The following is a 22,834-nucleotide window of genomic DNA, read 5'->3' on the forward strand; positions in this document are numbered from 1 at the left end:
AAAGCTCAGCTTAGCCTAGATTTTTAAATACATCGCATTCCTTTGTTCGGGAAGTTCTTATTTCTGAAATAGAAAGATGGGTTCCAGAAACTGCATTTTAGAATACAATGGGAGTTGCTAGAGGAAAGCATCATGTGGGAGAAAAGATGAACTGTGATTCTTGGAGATAAGTTTCTACTTTGTTAAAAAGAGGCAACATCAGGGAGTCACTTTAAACTGATCATAAGTGGCATCTTAGCGGAATACATAAATTAATCAGTGGAACTCACTGCCTTAAAAGCATATTGAGGGAAAAAAGCTTGTTTAGCCCTTTAGGAATCTATCTAAATGAATAAAAATATAATCAACAGTTAGATAAGCAAGGAGGAACATTTATAATATAAACACACAAGCCAGCCTCTGAGGTTAGGAATAATTCCCACCATGGATCTATTCAGTATTACTATCCATTATGGGATTCTACAACTTTCTCTTAAGCATCTGAGACTCTAGCCCTCTAAAGTCCATTTGTTTCTACAGAGAATAGGTATAATGCAGGTGGCAACAATGTAAGCTCCCTCTCATTACCCAAATCTCAGCCCTGCTTTGAACCACCCTTAATGGCTATTTCTGGCAATTGTAACTTTTGTTTTTCCTGATGGGTGGACGTTTATCACTGGTTGAGGTAAATTCATTTCAATGGTCAATATGGATTGACTCTGGTGGTAATGTAGTTCTTCCTTAGCCATCTGAGCCTACACTTTCAATGCATTTATGAACTAATCACTGTGTGTGTGTGTACACATAGTATGCAAGCCTGTTAATTATAGGTCAAATGCCTCCTGACAACCCATATTTTAGATTTTAATAAAAATGGGTACTTCATGACTTGCCTTGTTTGATATGTAATTGAACACTCTGATCTGAGAACTCATCTCCCTGTATGCCATTCACTTACTGCACATGCAAAAGGTGCCTTTCTAAATCATATAGAAAATGGATTTCAAAAGCACTCTGACAGTAAAACAGAGTAAACTGCAACATGTTAAGAAACTAAACAGTCCACTCCTTTGGGGAAAAATATATTTTTAATTAATTAAAGTTGAGTTGCTTTATGAGAGAGAAAATCTGCTTGGATTAATGCAAAAATATGCTTAAGAGGCTCGAAAGGAAGAAAACATCTCATTTCTTGTTTGTTATTCATGCCACTAATCAAAGTCTGCAGAACTGTAGGCACTGAAGTCATCTGAAATAACAATGTGCGACACTGCTAAATCTGAATTATGGCAATTTTTCTATTAATTTGAATACAGTACAGTATATGCACTCTAAAATATAATTAGCAAGTGAGGATGCTTTGTTCCCGATAATAAGAGAGACACTGTGCTGTAATACATTATATAATATTTTGAATATTTTTATCATATATTATAGGAGAGGTATTGCATGTGTTCGGTATCTAGAGTTCTTGAGTTTATCCAATCAGTAATTAGGAGAAGTATAATAAAGAGACCATCCAGATTTAGAATACTAATGACTTTTAAAAAATAGTTTATATCCCTTCCGACTATCATGTTTCAGGGCATAAGACAAACATTTCTCATGGACAGTAATTCCTAAGCCAACTATGGTAGGCTTTTTTTTTTTTTTTTTGGTTCTTCCTCTGAAGCATTTGGTCAGGATACTGGTCTTACCTAGTATGGCCGTTCCTCCATTAAGATTTTCAAGGAAGTTAAAACACCTGCTGTTAAATTAGTATTGTATGGGACTGTGTTCTGTTGTCATGGAAAAAATCTTCTCTAGGAAGAGAACAATCTTGTTTGGGGCTGTGTTTTGTTCACTCTGAAAAAGACTCATATTTTCTAGAACTTGTCTGTCTGTCTGTCCGTCCCCTCCCAACCCACTCAGTATTCAGACTGATCAGCAGTGGAAAAGAGAATAAAGGCTAGACTGTGCAACTGTCACTTGTTTTAGTGAGCAGTTACTGCTATGAGTAGTCCCGTTGAATAATTAGGGGTGGCAGAGACTAGTCTCTAAGTATTAAGGAGAAAACATTCCTCTTTGAAACAAAGGGTGATCATAAAAGAAATCACAAATTATAGAAGCTCCACTGAAACACAATGTGAGTTGCCACTGTTCAGTCTGATATAGAAATCATGCACTATTTCATCATTATTTATCAGCCTATGTAGTCACAGTAACTTGTTGCAGGAATTTCTTAATCTCTGATAAATGTAAACCAACCCATGAAGCAAAATCAAACCCCGATACGGCAATGCATACATATGCACAATGTTGTGGCATTTCAGGAAGCAGAGAATTCAATGTCTGAAAGTTACTTTGATTTAAAAAAGAAAAATCTTATTAATGGAAATAGGCTCATAATCTCATACAGACAGTACTAAAGTTGCAGTGCAGCTCCATGGTGCTTAGATCCACATTGATGAGTGGGCACCTAGGTAGGCAGGCACCTTGCTCTAGACACATTCTGTTTTTTTGCTTACCTTGTAGTTTACTAAAATTTTCTACTAAAGGGTAATATACTGCACTCCAAAATGTTATCCATGCATACTGTTTTCATTCTGTACCTTGTAGTTACTACAATTTTCTACTAAAGGGTAATATACTGCACTCCAAAATGTTATCCATGCATACTGTTTTCATTCTGGCCCATAACTTTGCCTGGCTCATCAATAAGACATCGTAAACCTGGTTCATTTTCCATCTTTGAACAATGAATGATACTCTGTTCAAAAGCGGCAAAGAGTCCTGTGGCACATAATAGACTAACAGATGTATTGGAGTATGAGCTTTTGTGGGTGAATACCCACTTTGTTGGATACCGACGAAGTGGGTATTCTCCCACGAAAGCTCATGCTCCAATACATCTGTTAGTCTATAAGGTGCACACAGGACTCTGCCGCTTTTACAGATCCAGACTAACATGGCTACCCCTCTGAAACTCTGTTCAAAAGTGTGTGTGTGTGGAGGCATGGCAGAAGCTAAGTAGTTCATCAAGTTTCAGATACCCAAGCCTGAATCCAGGCAGAAGGAGAGCTCCAAATGAATTTGTGCTTGTCCTTGAATGTGACTCTTTGCTACCTAGTCAGATAAAATATAGTTCGCTTCCAAAGTATGTACTATGAAGACTGGGTTCAAATGAGAGCTGTATAGCCCCAAGGAACCTATGAATAGTGTGTCCATAAACACAGTGTATCCCATTTACAGTGAAATCCAGTTTAGAGTCAAGTAGAATTAAATTCCCAAATAGCTTTGGTGGATCCTAGTGTGTGAATTGCCACTTCCATTATTGTGAACATGTGTTGATGGATTGTGAATGTTACTGGGGAGGAAATCAGTATAAAAGTGCCATTCTTTTTCAGTAATCTGATCTTGTTAACTGAGATGAATAATGCTTTGTGCATCACATGATTTATTACAAACACGTTTTACTATAATAACACACAACTTCCTCCAATAAATGTCATCTTAAGAGCTTGATATAAAATGACTTTTGCCTCCCCATACTGACCAAACAATTCCGCAGTTTACAACATGCTTTCTAATCTAATCACTGTCAATTAACAAATTAGACCTCCTGTAGTATTTGTTTCAGCCATTGGGTAAGCAGCTATTAGCCCCATCCGTTTAATTGAATCCACATGTAATTATACACACCACAATATGGAATCTTAACCTGTCACACAAGCTGCACAACTAATCAAATCCCAGAAACATAACTTCCCCCTAGTTCTTTGTAACACTTGTTCATATTCATTTGATTCTTCCTTGGCATTTACAGTGTGTCTATCTGCAAAAATGTTTGTGGTTTTCATGGCAAAGTTCAGGCTAATTAGTAAAGGCTTAGAAATTTATAAACTAATCCAAAGTGTCTCAACCTGGGAAATCAGAAATCCATGCGGTTCTTTTGAACAGCCTGAGCTTTTATTAGTTTCCTTTTATTTAAACTCTGCATTTCTCGAAGGCTGGGTTAGGGATTAGATTTATAGTTTCCTCAAGCTACTCTTCTATAAACAATTATTACTCAGTTTGGCTAGATTTAAAAATCAAAAACAAAAAAACAAATACTGAGTTCTCCTTTCACATGTCAAGAGCTCAGAAAAATAACTTCCTATTGCTTTTGTGGAGAAAATGGGCTCTACCTCAGCACGTTCAATGAAATAAATGAAAATGTGTTCCTGTACTCTACACAGCCCTGCACTCCTTTTTACTGTCAGTAAGGCTGAGAAGGAGATCCCTCAAGAGTATAGTGCTACAACTTCTACTTGCGTTTTCAGATGTGTTAATAAACATAACTATAAACTGTAGAGCAAACAAGGAACAAACCTTTGTTCCCAATCACGTAGGCAGGGGTGGCCAACCTGTGGTTCCAGAGCCACATGCGGCTCTTCAGAAGTTAATATGCGGCTCCTTGTAATAGGCACTGAATCCGGGGCTGGAGCTACAGGCGTCAACTTTCCAATGTGCCGGGGGGTGCTCACTACTCAACCCCTGGCTCTGCCACAGGCTCTGCCCCCACTCCACCACCTCCCCTGAACGGGCCGTGCCCTCGCTCCTCCCCCTCCGAGCCACCTGCATGCCACAAAATTGCTGATCGGGAGGTTCAGGGAAGGACGGGGAGGCGCTGATAGGACCGGCTGGAGGCACCAGCAAAGCAATCACGTGCTTGGGGTGGCACATTTCCAGGGGCGGTATTCCGGCCATCCCAAGCACGTGCTTGCTTTGCTGATGCCTGGAGCCGGTCCTGTCTCCTTCCCCGCGAGCGTGCCCGGGGGCTTGGTGCTGTCCTCTGGAGCTGGGAGTCACAGCCCCATGCCGGCAGGAGCAAGCAGTGGGCATGTGGGGTTGGGGGGGAGGAAGGGCTCCCTGGTCCCTCCAGCCAGGGCACAATCACCTCCACTCCCCCGGTGCCAATCCCAGTCTGAAATGGCTGTAGCAGCCCTGCCCACGGCCCCACGTCTTGCTATGCAGCAGAGGGCGGGGGGGGTGGCATTTCCCTGCGCCAATCCCAGTCATTTCAGACTGGGATTGGCAGTGGGGGAGTGGAGGTGATTGTGCCCTGGCTGGAAGGACTGGGCAGGCGCCCCCCAGTCTACTGCTTGCTTCTGCCAGCACAGGGCTGAGATGCCCAGCTCCAGAGGGCAGCGCCAAGCCCCCGGTCATGCTCGCAGGGAAGGAGAGACAGGAGGCAGAGCTGTTCGGTACCTCCCACGCAGCTCCAGGCCCCTCTGGTTACTTGGCAGCGACAGCCAGGCTGGGCACCCTGCCAGCAGCATGACTTGGTCCCACCTGCACGGACCACGTGAGCCCTGGGGTCGGCGCTGACGTCCTGCCTATGCCAAGGCCTCTGGTGCAGGGGCAGCCCTAGCTCTGCCCAGGCAGACACAGCCCAGCTCACTCCATGGCCAGCTCCGTGAGTAAATGGGTGCACTAGTAGGAAATTATTTTATTTCACTAACTACAAATTCTCTGTTTTCATTTTTTTTAATTTTAAACAGTCAAAAACCAAAACAAAACAAAAAACATTTCAAAGTGCAAACATGTAAAAGCCAAAAAAAAAAGGGGGGGGGCGGGGGGAGGCCAAATTTTTTCTTGTTTGGGGCGGCAAAAATCCTAGAGCCGGCCCTGGGCGCTGATCGGCATGGCTGTCAGTGGGTGGGAGGTGCTGGGAGTGGGGGTGGAGGGGGATCTGATGGGGTGCTGCTGACATATTACTGTGGCTTTTTGGCAATGTACATTGGTAAATTCTGGCTCCTTCTCAGGCTCAGGTTGGCAACCCCTGATGTAGGCTGACCAGATAGCAAGTGTCAAAAACTGGGACAGGAGGTGGGGGGTAATAGGTGCCTATGTGAGAAAAAGATCCAAAAATTGGGACTGTCCCTCTAAAATCAGGACATCTGGTCACCCCTGAGTCACGTTTAAATTTAGGTTCACCTTCATGGAGGACAGAGCAGAGGGAAGGGAGAAATCAGGGAAAATAAATATGGAGTGCATGGAAGTGGGAAGGTGGTAAAGCAAAGATGAAGGACGGCTGATGGGAGCTAGAATGATTAGGGGATGGGGGGAAAGGTGGAAGCAAGGATAAGACACAGTCAGGGAGGATTCACAATGGATCCTCGGACCCTGTGGGGACTCAAAGCCCAATACAGAAGCCAGTAGTGAAACTGAGTGGAGTAGGAGAGAAGTGATAGACACCTCACCTCACAAATTGTTATTGCTGCTTAGATGCCAGACTTGGAACCCACAGGAGGAGAGGGTTACCATTCTTTAGCTGCCAGGTTCTGTGTAGCTCCAAATGCGACATTTCCCACCACTCTCATTTATTTCCTCCTTAAGTTTCCTTTTAGTAGCCAAGGCTACAGGAGAAGGCAAAAGCCTATATTTCCCACCTTGCAGAAGTGGGAGTTGGATGGACTCAGTGGTGGCTGGGGAGCCTGGATAAATTAGTGGGAACCATTTGCAGTTTTATTTTTAAGAATGAGTTTTGTTCTCTTTGGATGTTTTTCCATAATCCCGCTAGTCAGAATCAGCTGCCCTCATGGTACATCTCACTAACTCACCATCAGCATCTTGTTGATTGACCCTCTCTTTCAAAACAGACTGCCCCTCCCCTACCACTCCACAAGTCCCCAGTTATTTCAAATGGTAGGTCTAGCACTCTGACACTTCCAAACTTAGTTCTATCCAATACTCCAAGGGAACAGAATCCATGGCGGAACTTGTGACACTCACTATCCATGGTCTGGAAAAATGTAAATATCAGTGAACAAAAGAAATCTAAAATCAAACTTATGTGACTTATATAGTAAGAATTCTAACACAGTATAGTCAAGCAGATTACATGAATATCAAGGTAAATTGTTTTACATTTTGTTTACAAGGTTAAGTAGAAGGTAAAACTTTAGCTTATATTTTGTGACATTAACTTTTACACTGAAACACCAACTGTCTAATCTGGTTTATAATTACTTTTGGGATACGATTTGACACATAGATTTTTGGGAGAGAAGGGGGAAGCAGGCACAGATCCTTAAAATGAGATTCAAATGCTCAGCTGGAGAGAGCACACCACAGATTTTAAAACAACCCCAGGTCTCTGCAGAGGACCTCATGAGACAGACTGACTATGTCTGTCCCATCTCATCTCTGCCAGTGTCGCTGTTTCATGGTTTTGCATTTTACCTAGATGGAAAGACGATATGTTGTTAATGATCTTTCCACAAAATCCCTTCTCCCTCCAGTTTGTCGTTTCCATCTTCCTGGAGCCTAAAGCCATTTGCTGACCTACATTCCCAGCTCTAATAATCCAAAATCTATCTTCAAAGTAATTTTTGTTTGCCAGCATTGCTAGCAGCCATTTCCACTATCATATCTGTGCCTGCCCTTGCCAGCCAATCCCACGTCATGTCTTGTGTTCATTGTTTTCATCCCAAAGCATCTTTCCAGACACAGGGAGCCATTCAGAACCACCATTCATTCTTGTCCATGGCTTGTTCCTCCATTAACTCCAGCCTGATCATGTCCCTGCATACCGTGTCCCAGCATCTAGTCGATGGTCAGCCTCTATATTGAAGTGACCTTGGCTGTGTTTGTATTTTCTTTGGCATCCTATCATCTGTTGGACTTCTGTGTTGTCCCCACCATCATAACTTTTCAATTCTAGCCAATCCCATACCCTGATTTCATATCCTACTCTCCAAACTTCTTAATTTGCCTGAAAATCATTGCACTTTACACCTGCCATCGCCTGAAGAACTCCCATCTGTCTCCAGATTTCTGATGTTTCATTTAATTCAGCTGCTTCCAGACCATAGGATAATACTGTTATTACACTGATTTGATACCAAAATGAAAATGTAATGTTTGTCATTAATTTGTGAGCAGCACATGTAGCCAAGGCCCATCTCCTTTTAACCTCATCCTTGATGGAACTGTCAGCATGGATCAAGATTTTACTTATTCTACAACTTCCCGGCTGCATTTCAACGCTGTATCTATTGTCCCTTTTTTAAGATGTACTTCATCTTCTTGGCATTTCTTACAAGTCCAAGTTGACTACACTATTCTCTGATTTAGCAAAGAGTGTCATCATTAATTGAAATGTCTGACATCTGTACGATGTCTTCTCCATGAGCTCAGGAGCTTCAATCTATCTCATCCACTACCATGCACTCCATCTCATCTAACATCTTTAATGTCCAGTTTAAAAACATAAGCGATGGTGATTCCACCCTTTGTCTTACACCAAACTTTGACTTGAACCAGTTACTTAATTTCCCACCAATTCTTACAGCAGTGCAGGATTCTTCATAAATAGCTTTTACAGCTGCAATTATTTGTAATGCCATGATTTTACTACTTTCCATAATGCTTCACTGCAAAGTATCAAACGCCTTCATGAAATCAATGAAAACAGCAAACATTTTTAGTCACCATTCTTGCTTTTCATCACTTTTTAAAGACAAGCTAAGCTGCTAAAAGCTGATGAAACCAGTGCTATCAAAGCATTATAAAAAATATACAAAATGGTCTGGGAGCAAGAGGAGGTACCAGATAACAGGTACAGCTGGCTGAAGGCAATAACCTTGAAAAAAGAAGATCCTGCTGATCTGAATAATTAGAGATATAAGCTTATTGTCAGTACTGGGAAAATCTGTTAACAGTTACTTTCACTCAGTTTTAGAGGAAGTAGTAGGTGAGGAACAGTGCATCTTTAGACCATGCAAAAATTCCATTGATCAGATATTCATGCTCTGACAGTTGCAATCAGTATTCAGACTGAAATTCAAATAGCATAGAGTAGGCTGAACATCTTATAGATGGTTTTACCTAAGTCCCATACACCTTTCTCCTCTTTTTCAGGGTTTCAGATAAAATTTTGGTCAAATTAAAGTATATGTCTCTGCTCCATTGATGCTATGCTTTCAATCCTACCTATCACAGTTTTCAATATCTAATTGCAGATTAGCAGGAAAATAAAATCTCTTCCTTTCCTAAATTTCCATAACTGTCCCTGCAGCTGCTCATTGTCCCGATCATATTTTTTCCAGTACAACTTATTAATAATAATTACAGGTTTGTATTTATTTAACTAATTCTGGGGGTTCTGCTACTAGGGCCTGCTACTGTCAATTTAGTAAGAAGCTAAGGCCCAAAGTACTCAAAAATACAGCACTTCCACTGGTGAAAATGCAGTTAAAATATATTTTTCTGATTGCTACTAAATATGAAAAGATCTGTTTCAGTGATAGGTTATGCAGTACGCAGATACTGTAAAGACATAACATTACCTAGGTAGCAAAGAGACAAAAATGAATGCCCAAAAGAGCAACAGCAAAATCCTGGAGCATCTGGGACTGAGAAAATGGTTTTATCTGGCTTCTCTCTCTGAGAGAAAAGATGTAAACACCAGAGGGAGTAGAGAGAGATGAGTGGGCACCACACTGGGGTAGGGATAAGGGGAAAATGGTGACTGCCTTCATCAGTTGCAGAGCTTCATTGAATTGGTCTAAGGTTGTCATATCTGTAAGACTGTCTCAGCTGGAAATGAGGGAGAGTTCAGAATGCAGGAAAATGAGCCGTACGTTGAATCACAACCTTTTATGACTCTGGATTACAGAGCATGAAGGAGAGACTGTAGAGGATGGAAATGTGGGTCTCACTTAAATCTGAACTACAAAGGGGAGATATCATAAGGCAGTGAGGCCATGCTCTAAGAATGAACAAAACAAAGGGCCTAAGTAATCTCTTTACTGGAAAAAAGGAAGGTTGCGTGCAGGGAAATGAAAGAACTAATGAACACATGGTGGAGAACAAATTCATAGGAAGGACCCAACCCCCTCTAAGGGCTTGTCTACATAGTCCATTAGTCTGCACCAGAGGGATATAAAATCTAGCAAGCACTAGCTTTGTGCGTTAACTGGTCTGCCTGGACCCTGCTGGTGTTTACTAAAAGTTCCCTAGTGTGAGTAAATGTAGTCTCATTTCAAACTGTATTACATTAACACACACTAGGGAGCTTTTAGCGCATGGCTGATTCAAGACCTTGGGCAGATTCTATGGCCCAATCCACTCTTTTTGCAGTTTTCAGGCTGCGTGAAGGGAGAGGAAATGTCTGTAAGTACCTTGGTGGGGGATACTTCTTGTCTGAAGGAGTCCACAACAGGTTTGGAGCCAGCACAGTGAGTTCCTGTGCTTCCTTCCCTGCAGCCCTCAGTATAAAGGGCATGTTGGGGCACGAAGCGGTACAAAGGGAAATGACCATAGCATAGTGTACACCAGCAATTCCCAGCTGACACATGGTTCCTAGGGAATCACAGCTGGTCCAAGTTAGAACAACCCCAAGCTCTTCTAACTTAAGCAGGGGAAGAGAATGAAGAAGGCATAACTGGCTCCCAGACAGCTTTTCTGCTCTGCTGCACAAGCAGAAAATCTGTGCTTTTAGCTCCAGGGCCAGCTGTAGATTTGAAAAGATCAATAAAAATTAAAAAACAAAACAAAACTCAAAAAACCCCCTCAACCCTCCGAATAGTAACTACTATAAAAAATCCAGTAATTACTATAATACAATTTCTCTCTCCCTAATGAACTTTATTCATTTCTCTTCAGAAATTCTGGCCCTAATAAGGGAAATTGTAGTTACCTGTGAAATAAGGGCTTGTCTATATGAATTAGTGTGGGGTAGATTTACACCTCAGTTTGCCATGAACTAGCTTGCAGTGTTTGCCCTGTATGGCAAACTAAAAATTCCTTAGTGCATGTTTATCTACTTCACTTTGAAATGGGAGCAAGACAATGCGCATTAGGGAGCTTTTAGCATGCAGCAGTGGAGTCCACACTTAGTTCATGGCAGGCTAGTATGGAGTAGATTTACATGCCGACTTGCTGCAAAATAAGTGTTCATTTAGGCAGGTCCTAAGAAAGCCAGCTCATATGGGAGCTAGAGAAAACACTTCACACCCATCTCTCATGTTTTAATGATTGAGTAGGCATTAAGAATTTCTTGGATAAATGCGGTGTCAGCATATAAAGCTTCTATAATGTAGGCTGTGAATAAGACAGCATTTTCTTTTGCTTAATGAGGTGATGTAACCTGTTAATATTTCAGGTCCCTACATTTAGAGCTTTTGGTGCCTAGGCAATTTAGCTATATAGCATATGAGCAAAGGGAGAGCAAATAAATCAATACATGGCTACACAGCAATGACAAATTTACAGTAATTCACTACTAAATGCAAGATATCATTATTAGAGACAACTGTGCAGGACTAGTGGAAACAAATTCATGACAACAGGGCACCTATAAACCACAGACAGATGCACCTTTGGCTGCTTAAGTCAATATGCCTAACACATAGTTGGGCACAGAATAAACACCTAATGTCCTAGCTAAAGAAGTGAATGAGAGAATAACTGATGCCACAAATTAATGCTCTATGCATGGGGAGATTTTCAAAGCCTCATGTAGGTGCCCAGCTTCCATTAGGTCAATGAGATTTAGGCACCTAATTCCCCCACAGAGCAAACTTTCACAGGTACATAGATACAGTCCTACACTCTCTTACCCAGTACTTGGGGCCTGCTTCTAAAATTGGTGCAAAAGGGGTGGGGAAAGCCAGATTTACGTGCAACTGTGCATACAAATGATATAAATAGGAGTGAATAGCAGGCTAATTTGCACAGCAGAGAGACTATAATATGGACATTTTGGGCTTCTCTAAAATATATATCGTTCCCATATATTTATATTCAGATTGATATTGAGTTTTGAATCCTATTTTAAAATGTCTCAAATGAGTACATTGCACCCTGGTGAATGCCAGAACTAATGGAGTGCAGTTGGAATTTTATGTAACACTGCTACTTTCTTTTTTTTGAGGGGGGGTGATACTTTTTTTCCCCAGAAAGCTATTACAAACTCACTACTTCATATCTGATGGACACTCCCCTTAGACTAAAGGGAGTAGCTGTCTTCTAGTGGACTGAGCACAGGTCAGGGTGCGGGGAGATTAATTTTATTCTAGACTGATATTTACCTGTCCAAGGTCACATAGCAAGTCGCAACACTTTTGTGCATCTGGGATTAAAATATTTACCTGTTTTAAGATGTGGCTTAAAGTTGAGTTCGCAAAAAATGAAGGCACCCAAAATCCCTAATTTTTTTTTAAACTCCTGCCTGAAACATTTCTACGCCTTCCTTTGGAAAAAAAAAAGACCATTCAATTTGAAAACAAAGCACTGTAATAATGTCTGAATACAGCTTTGTCCATTCTCTTATTAGTGTAGTGAAAATCCAGCACCTTCTTGAGGAGCTCTAGTTGACCCTATCTTGTCTTATAATTAACTGTGCTCACTCATCTAAATCTGGCAGGTAGCACTGTAGGTTTCCCCAGTCTACCCAATACACTCTCTGATTTTGTTTCCTAGAGCTATTCCTTTCAGGCTTTGAAAAGTCACAAACTTTGAAAAGTTAGCTTGGTCACAAACAAGGACAGAGCAGATATTAAGGGCCAAGCTTACAAAAATGTGTACACAGAAACATTCATACTTTTGCCCTGACCAATATGCAGTGACTAGTGAGGGTGCCCATGTGAAGGGCTGCTACTATCTAAGATATTTATATGGCCCTCATTACCACAATCTTGAGTACCTTACATCATCTTACCCTCACAACACTGCTGTGAGGTAGAGAAATATTATCCCTATTTTATAGATACGGGAACTGAAGTACAGAGAGATTGACTTGTCCAAGATCACACAGGAAGACAGTGTTGGATCAAGGTGTTGAATCCAGGTGTGAGTCCCAAGGTAGCAAGGTCTATTCTTCCCCTCTTGCCGAAATCCCTGGATTGCATTGGAGGCTTCGCATGTACAAATTAGGAGCAGATACTTGAAAATTTGGGCCCAGATGTCCAGCTGTAGAAGTCATAGCTGTTCCAATTTTTCACATATTCCATCTCCATGCTGGACAGCACTGTTTCTGAAGCGTAAAGCATCATTTTGATGATAATTCTTCTATTGGGCCAGGATATCTTGATAATGTTTGCAACAATCTAAATATCAGTCTTCTTAACAAACTAGACTCTTATTGTTGTTGCAACTTGTGTGTGTTTGTTGTTGCATTTGGATTTGTATATTCATTTACCTAGTGAGTACACTTATTCCTTTAAATTCTTAAACACCATGGCTTTCATATTAAATAAGCAAAGCCTTTTTGTGGAGTAGTACAATTCAGCATTAGGTTTAGAGGAAATCATGGGGCACTTGCTGTAATCTTTGCTGTTAAACCACTTATTACCCAATCAAACATACTTCTAGTGAACTCATCCAACAATTACTCATTATTGCAGCAGACACTTCTATTCTGAACAGTTGGAACTGTTTGTCCTGATCATGATCAAAGTTCAGGGAAAGCCAGGCTATGGAAACTGCTTTGAAACAAACAAGTATGTAAAAGCGCTTTGCAAGGGAAGCATTAATAGGAGCAGAAGTATGCTAATTAGCTGTGTAGTGTGTCCAAGGAACAAATTGGTAATCAGTGTCTGTGTGTGTGTCAAGGAGTGGAGGGGGACATCATGAACATTGACGGGCCAGGTCCTCAACTGGCATAAACTGGCATAGCATTCATAATGTCAACAGAGTGATGCCACTTTACATCAGTTGAGGATTTGGCTCAGTGGATCCTTAACAACATATATTTTAATTCCTTAAGATCAACAACAGCTCTATTGTAGACCAGAAACTTATTGGGTATTGTACCTTTACAGCGAAGTGTTATCAAACGAGGAGATGACATCTTTACTTGACTCCACATATTAAGCCCATGCCCAACCTCCCTCTCAGGGGAAACAATGCTGTCATCCTTCTCTTGGAAGTGATGCTTCTCCAAAGTATGCTGCTATGTTGGAGTTGTTGATTGGCTGGCAGTGTGGTGGCAGAATTAATACTAGAACTGGTTGAAAAATCCAAAAGTAGTTTTACAAAAAATTCTGAGCTCATTTATACTTTGAAGTGCTTGAAATGAAACTACTCTTCTCTTTTAAAATATTTGTTTCCTTTTTTTGCTAAACAAATGTTCAGTAACCATTTATATGACATCTTTTTATATATAAAAAAGAAAAAAATATTTTAAAATCAACTCTTCAAGAATAACCAAATTCAGGCAATGTTCAAAATTGATAATGAAATATTTCATTTTAGTATTTTAAATAAAATTTAAACTTTTTTGTGTTGTGGTAGTTGCTGGAGGCCTTAGTTAAGGATCAAATCCCCATTGTGATACGCTCTGTGTGTGTGTGTGTGTGTATGTTATATATATATATATATATATATAGTGACAGGGTCAGGCCAGATGGCTACAGGAGAGTAATAGAAGGCAGATATATTAGCCCCAGGCTAAGTAGGTCCCTTTTCCCTGGGTAAGGTAACAGGGAAGGTTTTTTTTTTTTTTTTTTATTTGAAACAGAAAGAAAATTTATTGGTAACGCTTACAGAATTACCAAAGGAAACAAAACAACTATGCAACAAAACAACGCAATCAGAAGGTATAACACAGCAGCTTTCAGGAGGGAGAAGTGTTCAGGCTAGCCTGGGCCCAGAGCGGGGGGGCTTCCTCGACACTCGTGGTCTTCCACCCTCCTGAGTTACCTGGTGGCCTAGAGCGGGGGGGCTTCCTCGACACTCGTGGTCTTCCACCCCCTCGAGTTACCCAGTGCCGCGCCCAGTGTCACCGATCCTCCCCCTCCTGAGAGTGCCCGGTAAGATGGGCACGGCTGTGGGGTGGGCAGGTTAGGGAGGGGGGGGGTAGACACCCATGTATTATAAGACCCCTCCTAGATGACAGGAATGATGGTATCCACAGCGGCAACGGCTGGGGCTGGCGTCTCTCGCTCTGCCCCTCAGTCAAAGGGTCAGGCGGAGGGAACCGGACGGGGTCACCGAGCAGAGAACCCCAGACAGCGCCCACCGCTCCTCGAAGGCTTCAAGGGAGTCGGTGGACGCTGCCCAGAGGAACTCCGCCCGGATACGTGAGTGTACTGAGGATCGAAAAACGGCCCCACAATCGCAGGACGCTTCATGGGCCAACCTCCTCTCTCTGGTTTTATAAATGGCTGTTTTAGCCAAAGCTAGGAGGAGGTTGACCAGAAGATCCCGCGACTTTGTGGGGCCACGAATGGGAAGTGTATAGATAAAAAGGTGGGGGGAAAAATGAAGCCAGAAGCGTAATAAAATATTTGTGAGGAGCCGAAAAAGGGGCTGCAATCTGGCACACTCTAAATACACGTGCGCCAGGGTTTCCCTCACATTACAAAAAGGACAAGTGTCCGGAATGGGGGTAAACCGTGTCAAAAACACGCCCGTGCTCACAGCTCCGTGAAGGAGCCGCCAACTGATGTCCCCGACGGGCCTTGGGACCAGGGTGGAATACAGGCTGGCCCACCGAGGTTGCTCACCCTCCAAAGGTGACAGGAGATCCCGCCACTTTGTATCGGGGCGGGACACCAGGGTGTGGGCGTGAAGGGTGTGAAGCGTAAGTGTATATAAGTATTTCCGTGGAGCAATTTGAAAGCTAACCGGCTGCAGTTCGTGCAGCCGGCTTGCAGTGAAAGGGTGAGGGGTTTGTTGGGATCTACGGGGTGGGGGCCCGATGGAAAGGTCCGGCGGGCCCGGGGTAAGGGATGGGCGGGGTGCGCCCTCGCACAAGGCTCGGCTAACATAAGCCCGAGCAGCGGGGGTCAAGGCGGCCTTCACCTCCTGAAGCACGCGCCAGGGGGTACGAAGGCTGGAGAGCCCCATGCGCCGAGCGAGCATCAGGGGATCCAGCCAGTCTCTCCGGCCGTAGTTCAGGAGGTCTCCGACCCTCGTGACTTCCGCCAGAACCAACCTCTGGCGCACCGAGCGGGACTCCACCACCTGCACACGGAGCTGGGGGTTGTGTAGCAGGGGCTCCGTGAGGAGATCTGCCCCCACGGTGGCCGCCACGGACCTGGTTGTTAGAAACAATTTCCAGGTCCGGAGGAGGTCCTGGTAGAAGACCGGCAGCCCGGAGAGGTCTTGCGGAAAACCCCTCGGAGAAAGATAAAAGAGCTGCCGGTCATATCGAAACCCTTGGAAACGGCGCAGGAAGGCGTGCGCCAGTATGCTCCACGCCGAACTACTTGCACTATAAAAGAGCCTCTGCAGGGCCTGGAGGCGGAAGACGCGGACCTGAGTGTACAGACACTTCAGGCCCTGCCCTCCTTCCTTCAGGGGTAGATGAAGAACTCCAACAGGGGCCCAGTGCATTCCTGACCAAAAGAACTCTAGAATCAATCTCCGGAGATGGGTCAGGAAACCCGGGGCCGGGGCCAGGGTGTTGAGCCGGTACCAGAGCGTGGACAGGACTAGTTGGTTAAGCACCAGTGCTCTCCCTCGGAGGGAGAGACATCGAAGAAGCCTCGTCCATCTCCGGATCCGCTCTATCACCCCGCCCTCTAAATTTTGCCAGTTCTCCGGCAGGGAAGGATGCGTGGCGGAAAGGTAAACGCCGAGATAGAGCAGTGGACCCGCACTCCACCGGATGGTCTGAAGTGCGGGTGGGAGGGAGCTCACCTGCCGCCAGTCCCCCACCGCCAAGCCAGAGCTCTTGACCCAGTTGACTCAGGCGGAGGAGGCTGCCGAATAGATGGCTTGGCATGCCTCCACTCGCGCCAAGTCGCCCGGGTCCTGGACCACGAGGAGTACGTCATCGGCGTACGCCGACAGGACCAGCCGCAGCTCCGGCTCCCGCAGCACCAACCCTGTCATCCTCCTGCGGAGGAGACAGAGGAAAGGCTCGATCGCCAGAGCATACAACTGGCCCGAGAGGGGGCACCCCTGCCGCACTCCTCGCCCGAAGCTGACCGGTTCAGTCAGGGTCCAGTTGAGCCTAACCAAACACTCCGCGGAGGCGTACAGCACCCGGAGAAAACTCACAAACTGAGGTCCAAATCCAAACGCCTGCAAAGTGCTCAGGAGGTACCCATGATCTACTCTATCGAACGCCTTCTCCTGATCAAGAGACAGGAGGGCGAACGATAGACCATCTCTCCGCCCGAGTTCCAAAAGGTCTCGGACTAGAAAGAGGTTGTCGAAAATGCTGCGACCCGGGACAGTATAGGTCTGGTCTGGGTGGACCACGTCCGCCATCACGGACCCTAGCCGCAGCGAGATTGCTTTCGCTACGATTTTGTAATCCGTGCTAAGGAGTGAGACGGGACGCCAGTTTCGTAGATCGCGGAGGTCCCCCTTCTTTGGCAGCAAAGCGAGCACCGCACGCCTGCATGACAGAGGGAGGACCCCGCTCTGCAAGGACTCAGCCCAGACGGTGACTAGGTCTGGGCCGAGAATGTCCCAGAACGCGCGGTAAAACTCCACGGTCAGCCCGTCCATGCCCGGAGATTTATTGGTGGGCATGCGACGGAGGGCTTCCGAGAACTCGGCCAGGGTGAGAGGCAGCTCTAGTCGGTCTCGGTCGCCCACGCTGACCGTGGGGAGTTCCTCCCAGAGCACCTCGCAAGCGTCAGGATCGGTCGGGTCCGGGGAGAAAAGGCTTGTGTAGAAGTCACGGGCCCTCCCACACATCTCCTCCGGACCCGTGAGGGGGGTGCCGTCTTCCGCAAGGAGGCAGGTGACGTGTTTCTTGGCCCCCCTCGTTTTCTCCAGGGCATAGAAGAAGCGGGAGCCGCGGTCCATCTCCCGAAGGAGGCGGATGCGGGATCGAACGAAAGCACCTCGGGCCCGGTGGTCCTCAAGGGCCCGGAGCTCCTCCCGCTTCTCCCGGCACGCTCCGCAGAGGGACGGGTCCTCGGGATCGGCGGCCAGGCGCCTCTCCATCTCTAAGACCTCCCGTTCCAGCTGCTCTATCGCCGCATTTCGCCGTCGGCTGGTGCCCCGAGTGTAGTCACGGCAGAAGAGCTTGGCGCGCACCTTCCCGAGATCCCACCATCGCCGCACCGAGGGAAAGGCACACCACTGCTCTCGCCAGGCCAGCCAAAACTCCCGGAAGGACATCACAAAGCTCTCGTCCTCCAACAGGCTGTTATTAAAGTGCCAATAGGCCGGCCCCGGTCTCTCTGTACGGAGGGAAACCGTTACAGTGACTAAATGATGATCGGAGAATGGGGCCGGCCGAATGGCGGAGGAGTGGGCCTGTGAAAGATGGAAACGGGATAAGTAAATACGGTCCAACCGAGAGTGGTGTGACCGATGGGCCTCCACCCGGACAAAGGTAAACGTGGAGGTGTCATCTGGGTGATGGTCGCGCCAGACGTCCACTAGGGAGTGATGGTCGACTATCCCTTGAAGAATATTCGCAGCGGCCGGACTCGGTTCGGCCCCTGAGCGGTCCCGTTCCTCGAGGGTGGTGTTAAATTCCCCTCCCAGGACCAGGCACTCATGCGAATCCAGGGTGCCGAGAAAGTCGGACACCTGCTGATAAAATTGTGGCCGCCTGGAGCTCATTTGCGGGGCATAGATGTTAACAAGATTAACCACGAGCCCCTCCATACGGACTCGAAGGTGCAGCACGTGGCCCGGCACGGCCTCATTGACCCCTAGCACCTCAGGCCGTAGGTTGGGGGAGAACAGGGTTGCCACTCCAGCCTGCCAGGTCGCAAAGTGGCTAAAGTATACCCCGTCCCCCCACTCCAGCCGCCACCTATCCTCGGCGGCCGGGTCTGTATGGGTCTCCTGCAGGAAAACTACAGAGTACCTCCCCTCCCGAAGGTAAGAGAGCACCTGGGACCTGCGGAGAGCCATCCTACAGCCTCTGGTATTCAGGGTCGCAATAATAAGAGGCGTCATACGGAGGGCTGGGGGGGTGGGGGTCTCGTATTGGCGGGGGGGTTCAGGGCCCTCGGCGGGTTGCACAGCAACCCATGACCCATCCCGTAGGTGAGTAGATCGCTGCGGAAGCTGCGGGCTCGCTCGTAGGCCACAGCATCGCGCTTTCCTTGCCCCCTGCCCTCCTTTATAAGGGCCTTTGTGGCGTGGAGGAGTTGATCAAAGTCCCCCCATAGCCGAAGAGCCAGCTGTGCCCTATCGCGGGCGCCACGGGAGTGCTCTAGGAACTTCCGTAGCGCATGCCGCAGCTCATGGGGGGGTGGGGTTACAATTCCCAAGGTATTCCCTGATGGGCCTCTTAATACAGCCTCGTGGTCCGCTAAGGCAGGTAGACAGGGTGCGGACCACCGACGGGGCGTCTGACAGGCTGGGGTTATTAAATTCACTTCACGCCTTGGGGTGGAGGGGGATGGCAGGGGAAAAATTGCCACTCCTAACGGGTCGCGACTAGAAAGTGCAAAGACTGCTCCCTGGGGGGAGTCTGCAAAAGGCGGAAAGGAAATAACCCCAGGGGCGGCATTAACATTGCAGGAGGAGGGACCTTGGGCAGGGGCAGGGGTGGGGGCAGGGGCAGGGGTAAGGCTCTGGGGTGCAGGAGGCGAGCAGCTAAAGGAAAGTGCCTCCTGAGCAGAATCAAGGGTTAAGGGGGAAGGGGAGGGGCTCCCAAGAATGCTAGGTGCTGGCTCCATGGTGGTTTTAGCGGTCATGGCATCAGGTGGTGGACCGCCTTCTGCAGGGTGCTCACCCGGGAAGGCAAAAAGGGGGAGGGAGCATGGGGAAAGGGAGGCTGGGGTAAGGCTGCCCAGCTCGAGGCCAGCCGGCAGCAAATCATCCCCTCCCTGGGTGACTGGGGTCAAATCTAGGGCCTCAATCTCCGCATACACGGAGGAGAGGCCAACTCCTGCCACCCCGGGGGCCTCTCCTCTAGGGCCCGCTTCAACGGCCGCCTCGGGGTCTGCGGGGGGTTCGGGTAGCGTCCAGGCAGAAGGGGTGTCCTCAGAAGTCTCGGAGGGGAGGGTTTCCCGTGGAGGGGGGATTCTGCCCTCCAATGCCAGTCCGTCTTCCCCTCCTGACACCGGCGGATGGATCTCGCTCGCGGCCGTGGCGGGAGGCTCGATAGCAGTGCCTCCTTTCCTGGTCTTCCGGGGGGCTTCCGCGTCGGGTGGATGCAGCGGAGCTCGAGCCTTCCGCTTGCCTCGCTTCCCCTGGACTAGGGTCCAGCCCTCCATAGCATCATCTGGGGGTTGGTTAGCAGGGGTCGTGTCGGGGGGCGGAGGCAATGGTTTAGGCGTTCGGGGAGGTAGCGGTGGGGCAACATAAGGGGCGGGGGCTTCTCCTTGGGGAGGGCCCTCTCTTATACCCGATAATATCCTTGCCACACTCTCCTCCATGGGCTCTATTGGGTTGGTACTAGCAAGGGTGGAAACCCCTTGCTCGCCCGGGCATTGTAGGGAAGATATCTCTTGGGCCCGGACGGGAGCAGCGATGGGTCGAGTAGGAGGAGGGTTGGTTTCAGGTACTGGGCAGCCAGGGGCATTGGCAGCGACGGGGCCAATGTCCTGCCGGGTCTCGGGGGTTTCGGGTGCCCCTCCCCCCCGAGCCAAAGGGCAGTCTCTGCGGACATGCCCCGCTGAGCGGCAGAGGTAGCACCGGGCCTCTCCGGTAGAATAAAAGACCCGATAGCGGGCTCCCTCGTAGGGGACTAGAAAGGACCCCTCAAGCGCCTCTCCGTCACGCGCCCCTGCCGGTGGTAGAAGCTGCACTTGCCGGCGGAACGAAAAAATGTGACGGAGGGTGGGGTCCTTGCAGCCCAACGGGAGAGGGCTAATAACAGAAACAAGTTTCCCCAGGGTGGAAAGAGCGGGTAACAGGGCAGCATTGGGTAAGAAGGGAGGAACGGAGGTAAGGACAAGGCGAACGCCCAGGTCTTCTAACGGTTCTAGGGGGACAAACACACCCCCTACCGTCAGGCCCCTCTCCACCGCCTCCTGGGCGGCATCCTCCGAGGCTAAGAAGAAAACGACCTTCCCATACATCTTGGAGGCCGCCACAATAGCCGTGGGTCCCACCACCTTCGCCAACGCCTGCACGTATGTCTCCACGTGGGGCGAGGCGGGCACCAGGAGGCAACGGACGCCGTGCTTCCTGGTCAAGGCGGGGAAAGGGCCTCGGCCGCTGGTGATGGTGGCGGAGGCGGGGGGGGGCGAGATGACGAGGTGGCAGGCAGCGGGGAGCCCGCTGCCGCCCGGGCATACGTCCTGGGGGCCGGGGGAGGGACAATCGCAGAGCTGGTGGAGGGAAACGCTGGGAGGGGCGCCACGGTTGATGACGAGGCCGCAGCGGTGGGGGCAGCTCCTGCCATGGAGGGCTCAGTGGTTTTAGCGGGGCCCTTTCCCTTCCACCCGCCCTGGCCCTTCTTGCGAACCGGGGGGGGTTTCCTAGTATCTGGGGGGGTGGTGGGTGCAGCAGCAGCAGCAATCACCCTGGTGCCTCCTGCTACCGGTGCCCCAGCAGGGGGGGTGGCAAGTACCTTAACAATAGTAGTAGGGGGGGGACCTTGGGGGTTGGGCAGGGGTGGTGGTGGGGAAGGGACAACTAATTTTATTAAAGCAGTCTCGCCCCTCTCGTTCCCCGCCATTGTGAGCAGGGAGAGACAGGGAGACACCGGAAGGAGAAGGGGGGAGGGGAGAAGGCAGAATAGCCCCTCCCTCCGCTGGCTGCGGACGGGAAGGGAAAAAATGCCGAGGGAGGGGGGCTGGGAGGAAGGGGGGAACAAAATCGGGGTCCAGTAAAAGGGGCAAGTTGTAGGATAAGCAGTCCGGGGGGGGGTGCAGACCCACACAAGTTTGTCCAAAGAGTCTCGGTTGGTCGGTTGTTAGGTCCGGTCCGGAAGGCAAAGTTCAAAGCAAACAGCTGGATCCGAAGGGAGATGGCAGATTGCCAGCAGGGACAGACTGCGGGGGGGCCGTGACAGTTGTAATAACGATGGGGGGGTAGGGGCACCGATGGATCGGGGGTGGGGGTCTCCACGCCACACCCCCTGTGCCGCCACAAACGCAAGTAATCACAGTCAAACTCCCCCCCACGAGAGTATAATTCAAAAAGTTACTCAATCTCACGGCCTCCGTCACGATGATTTATATTATTTCTTCTGTAAATCTCCGTCTCCGGCTGTGTTGGCTGTGTTCCAAGTCCTCCGGTATGTTAAGAATGTTGTAAGATCCGAGCTGCTGACACAACGGCTGGGTCTGGGGGTTTCCACTCCCCCCTCCGGACAGCAAAATCGGCAATCTTCCCCCCCCTCCTCCGGGGGCTCAGCTGAGGCAAATAGCTGCGCCCGAAAGCAGGCGTGTGGGGGGGATGGCCGGCAAAGGACGTAGATGGGAAAAAACACAAAAAATGGAAAGAAAAATCAAAAAAGCGTCTGGCCCGGTCGGGGGGGAACTAAGGCAGGTGCAAAAAGTAAGAAAAATCCGGGCCAGGGGGCTTTAGGAAAGAATAGAAAGCAGATAGCTGAGGAGCAAGCAAAAGACGTTCCGTTTCCTAACAGGGAAGGTTTTTTTTTTTTTTTTTTTTTTTTTTTTTTTTGAAACAGAAAGGAAATTTATTTGTAACAATTACAAAGAATACAAAAGGATAAAAAAAAACTTAGCAACAAAACAACGCAATCAGAAGGTATACAACAGCTTTCAGGAGGGAGAGGTGTTCAGGTTAGCCCAGGCCCAGAGCGGGGGGGCTTCCTCGACACTCGTGGTCTTCCACCCTCCTGAGTTACCTGGTGGCCTAGAGCGGGGGGGGCTTCCTCGACACTCGTGGTCTTCCACCCTCTCGAGTTACCTAGTGCCGCGCCCAGGGTCACTGACCCTCCCCCTCCTGAGAGTGCCCGACAAGATGGGCACGGCTGCGGGGTGGGTGGTTGGGAGGGAGGGGGGTACACCCATGTATTATAGGACCCCTCCTAGAAGACAGTAAT

The sequence above is a fragment of the Lepidochelys kempii genome, chromosome 8 (assembly GCF_965140285.1).
Source record: "Lepidochelys kempii isolate rLepKem1 chromosome 8, rLepKem1.hap1, whole genome shotgun sequence".
In the NCBI taxonomy this organism is placed as follows: domain Eukaryota; kingdom Metazoa; phylum Chordata; order Testudines; family Cheloniidae; genus Lepidochelys; species Lepidochelys kempii.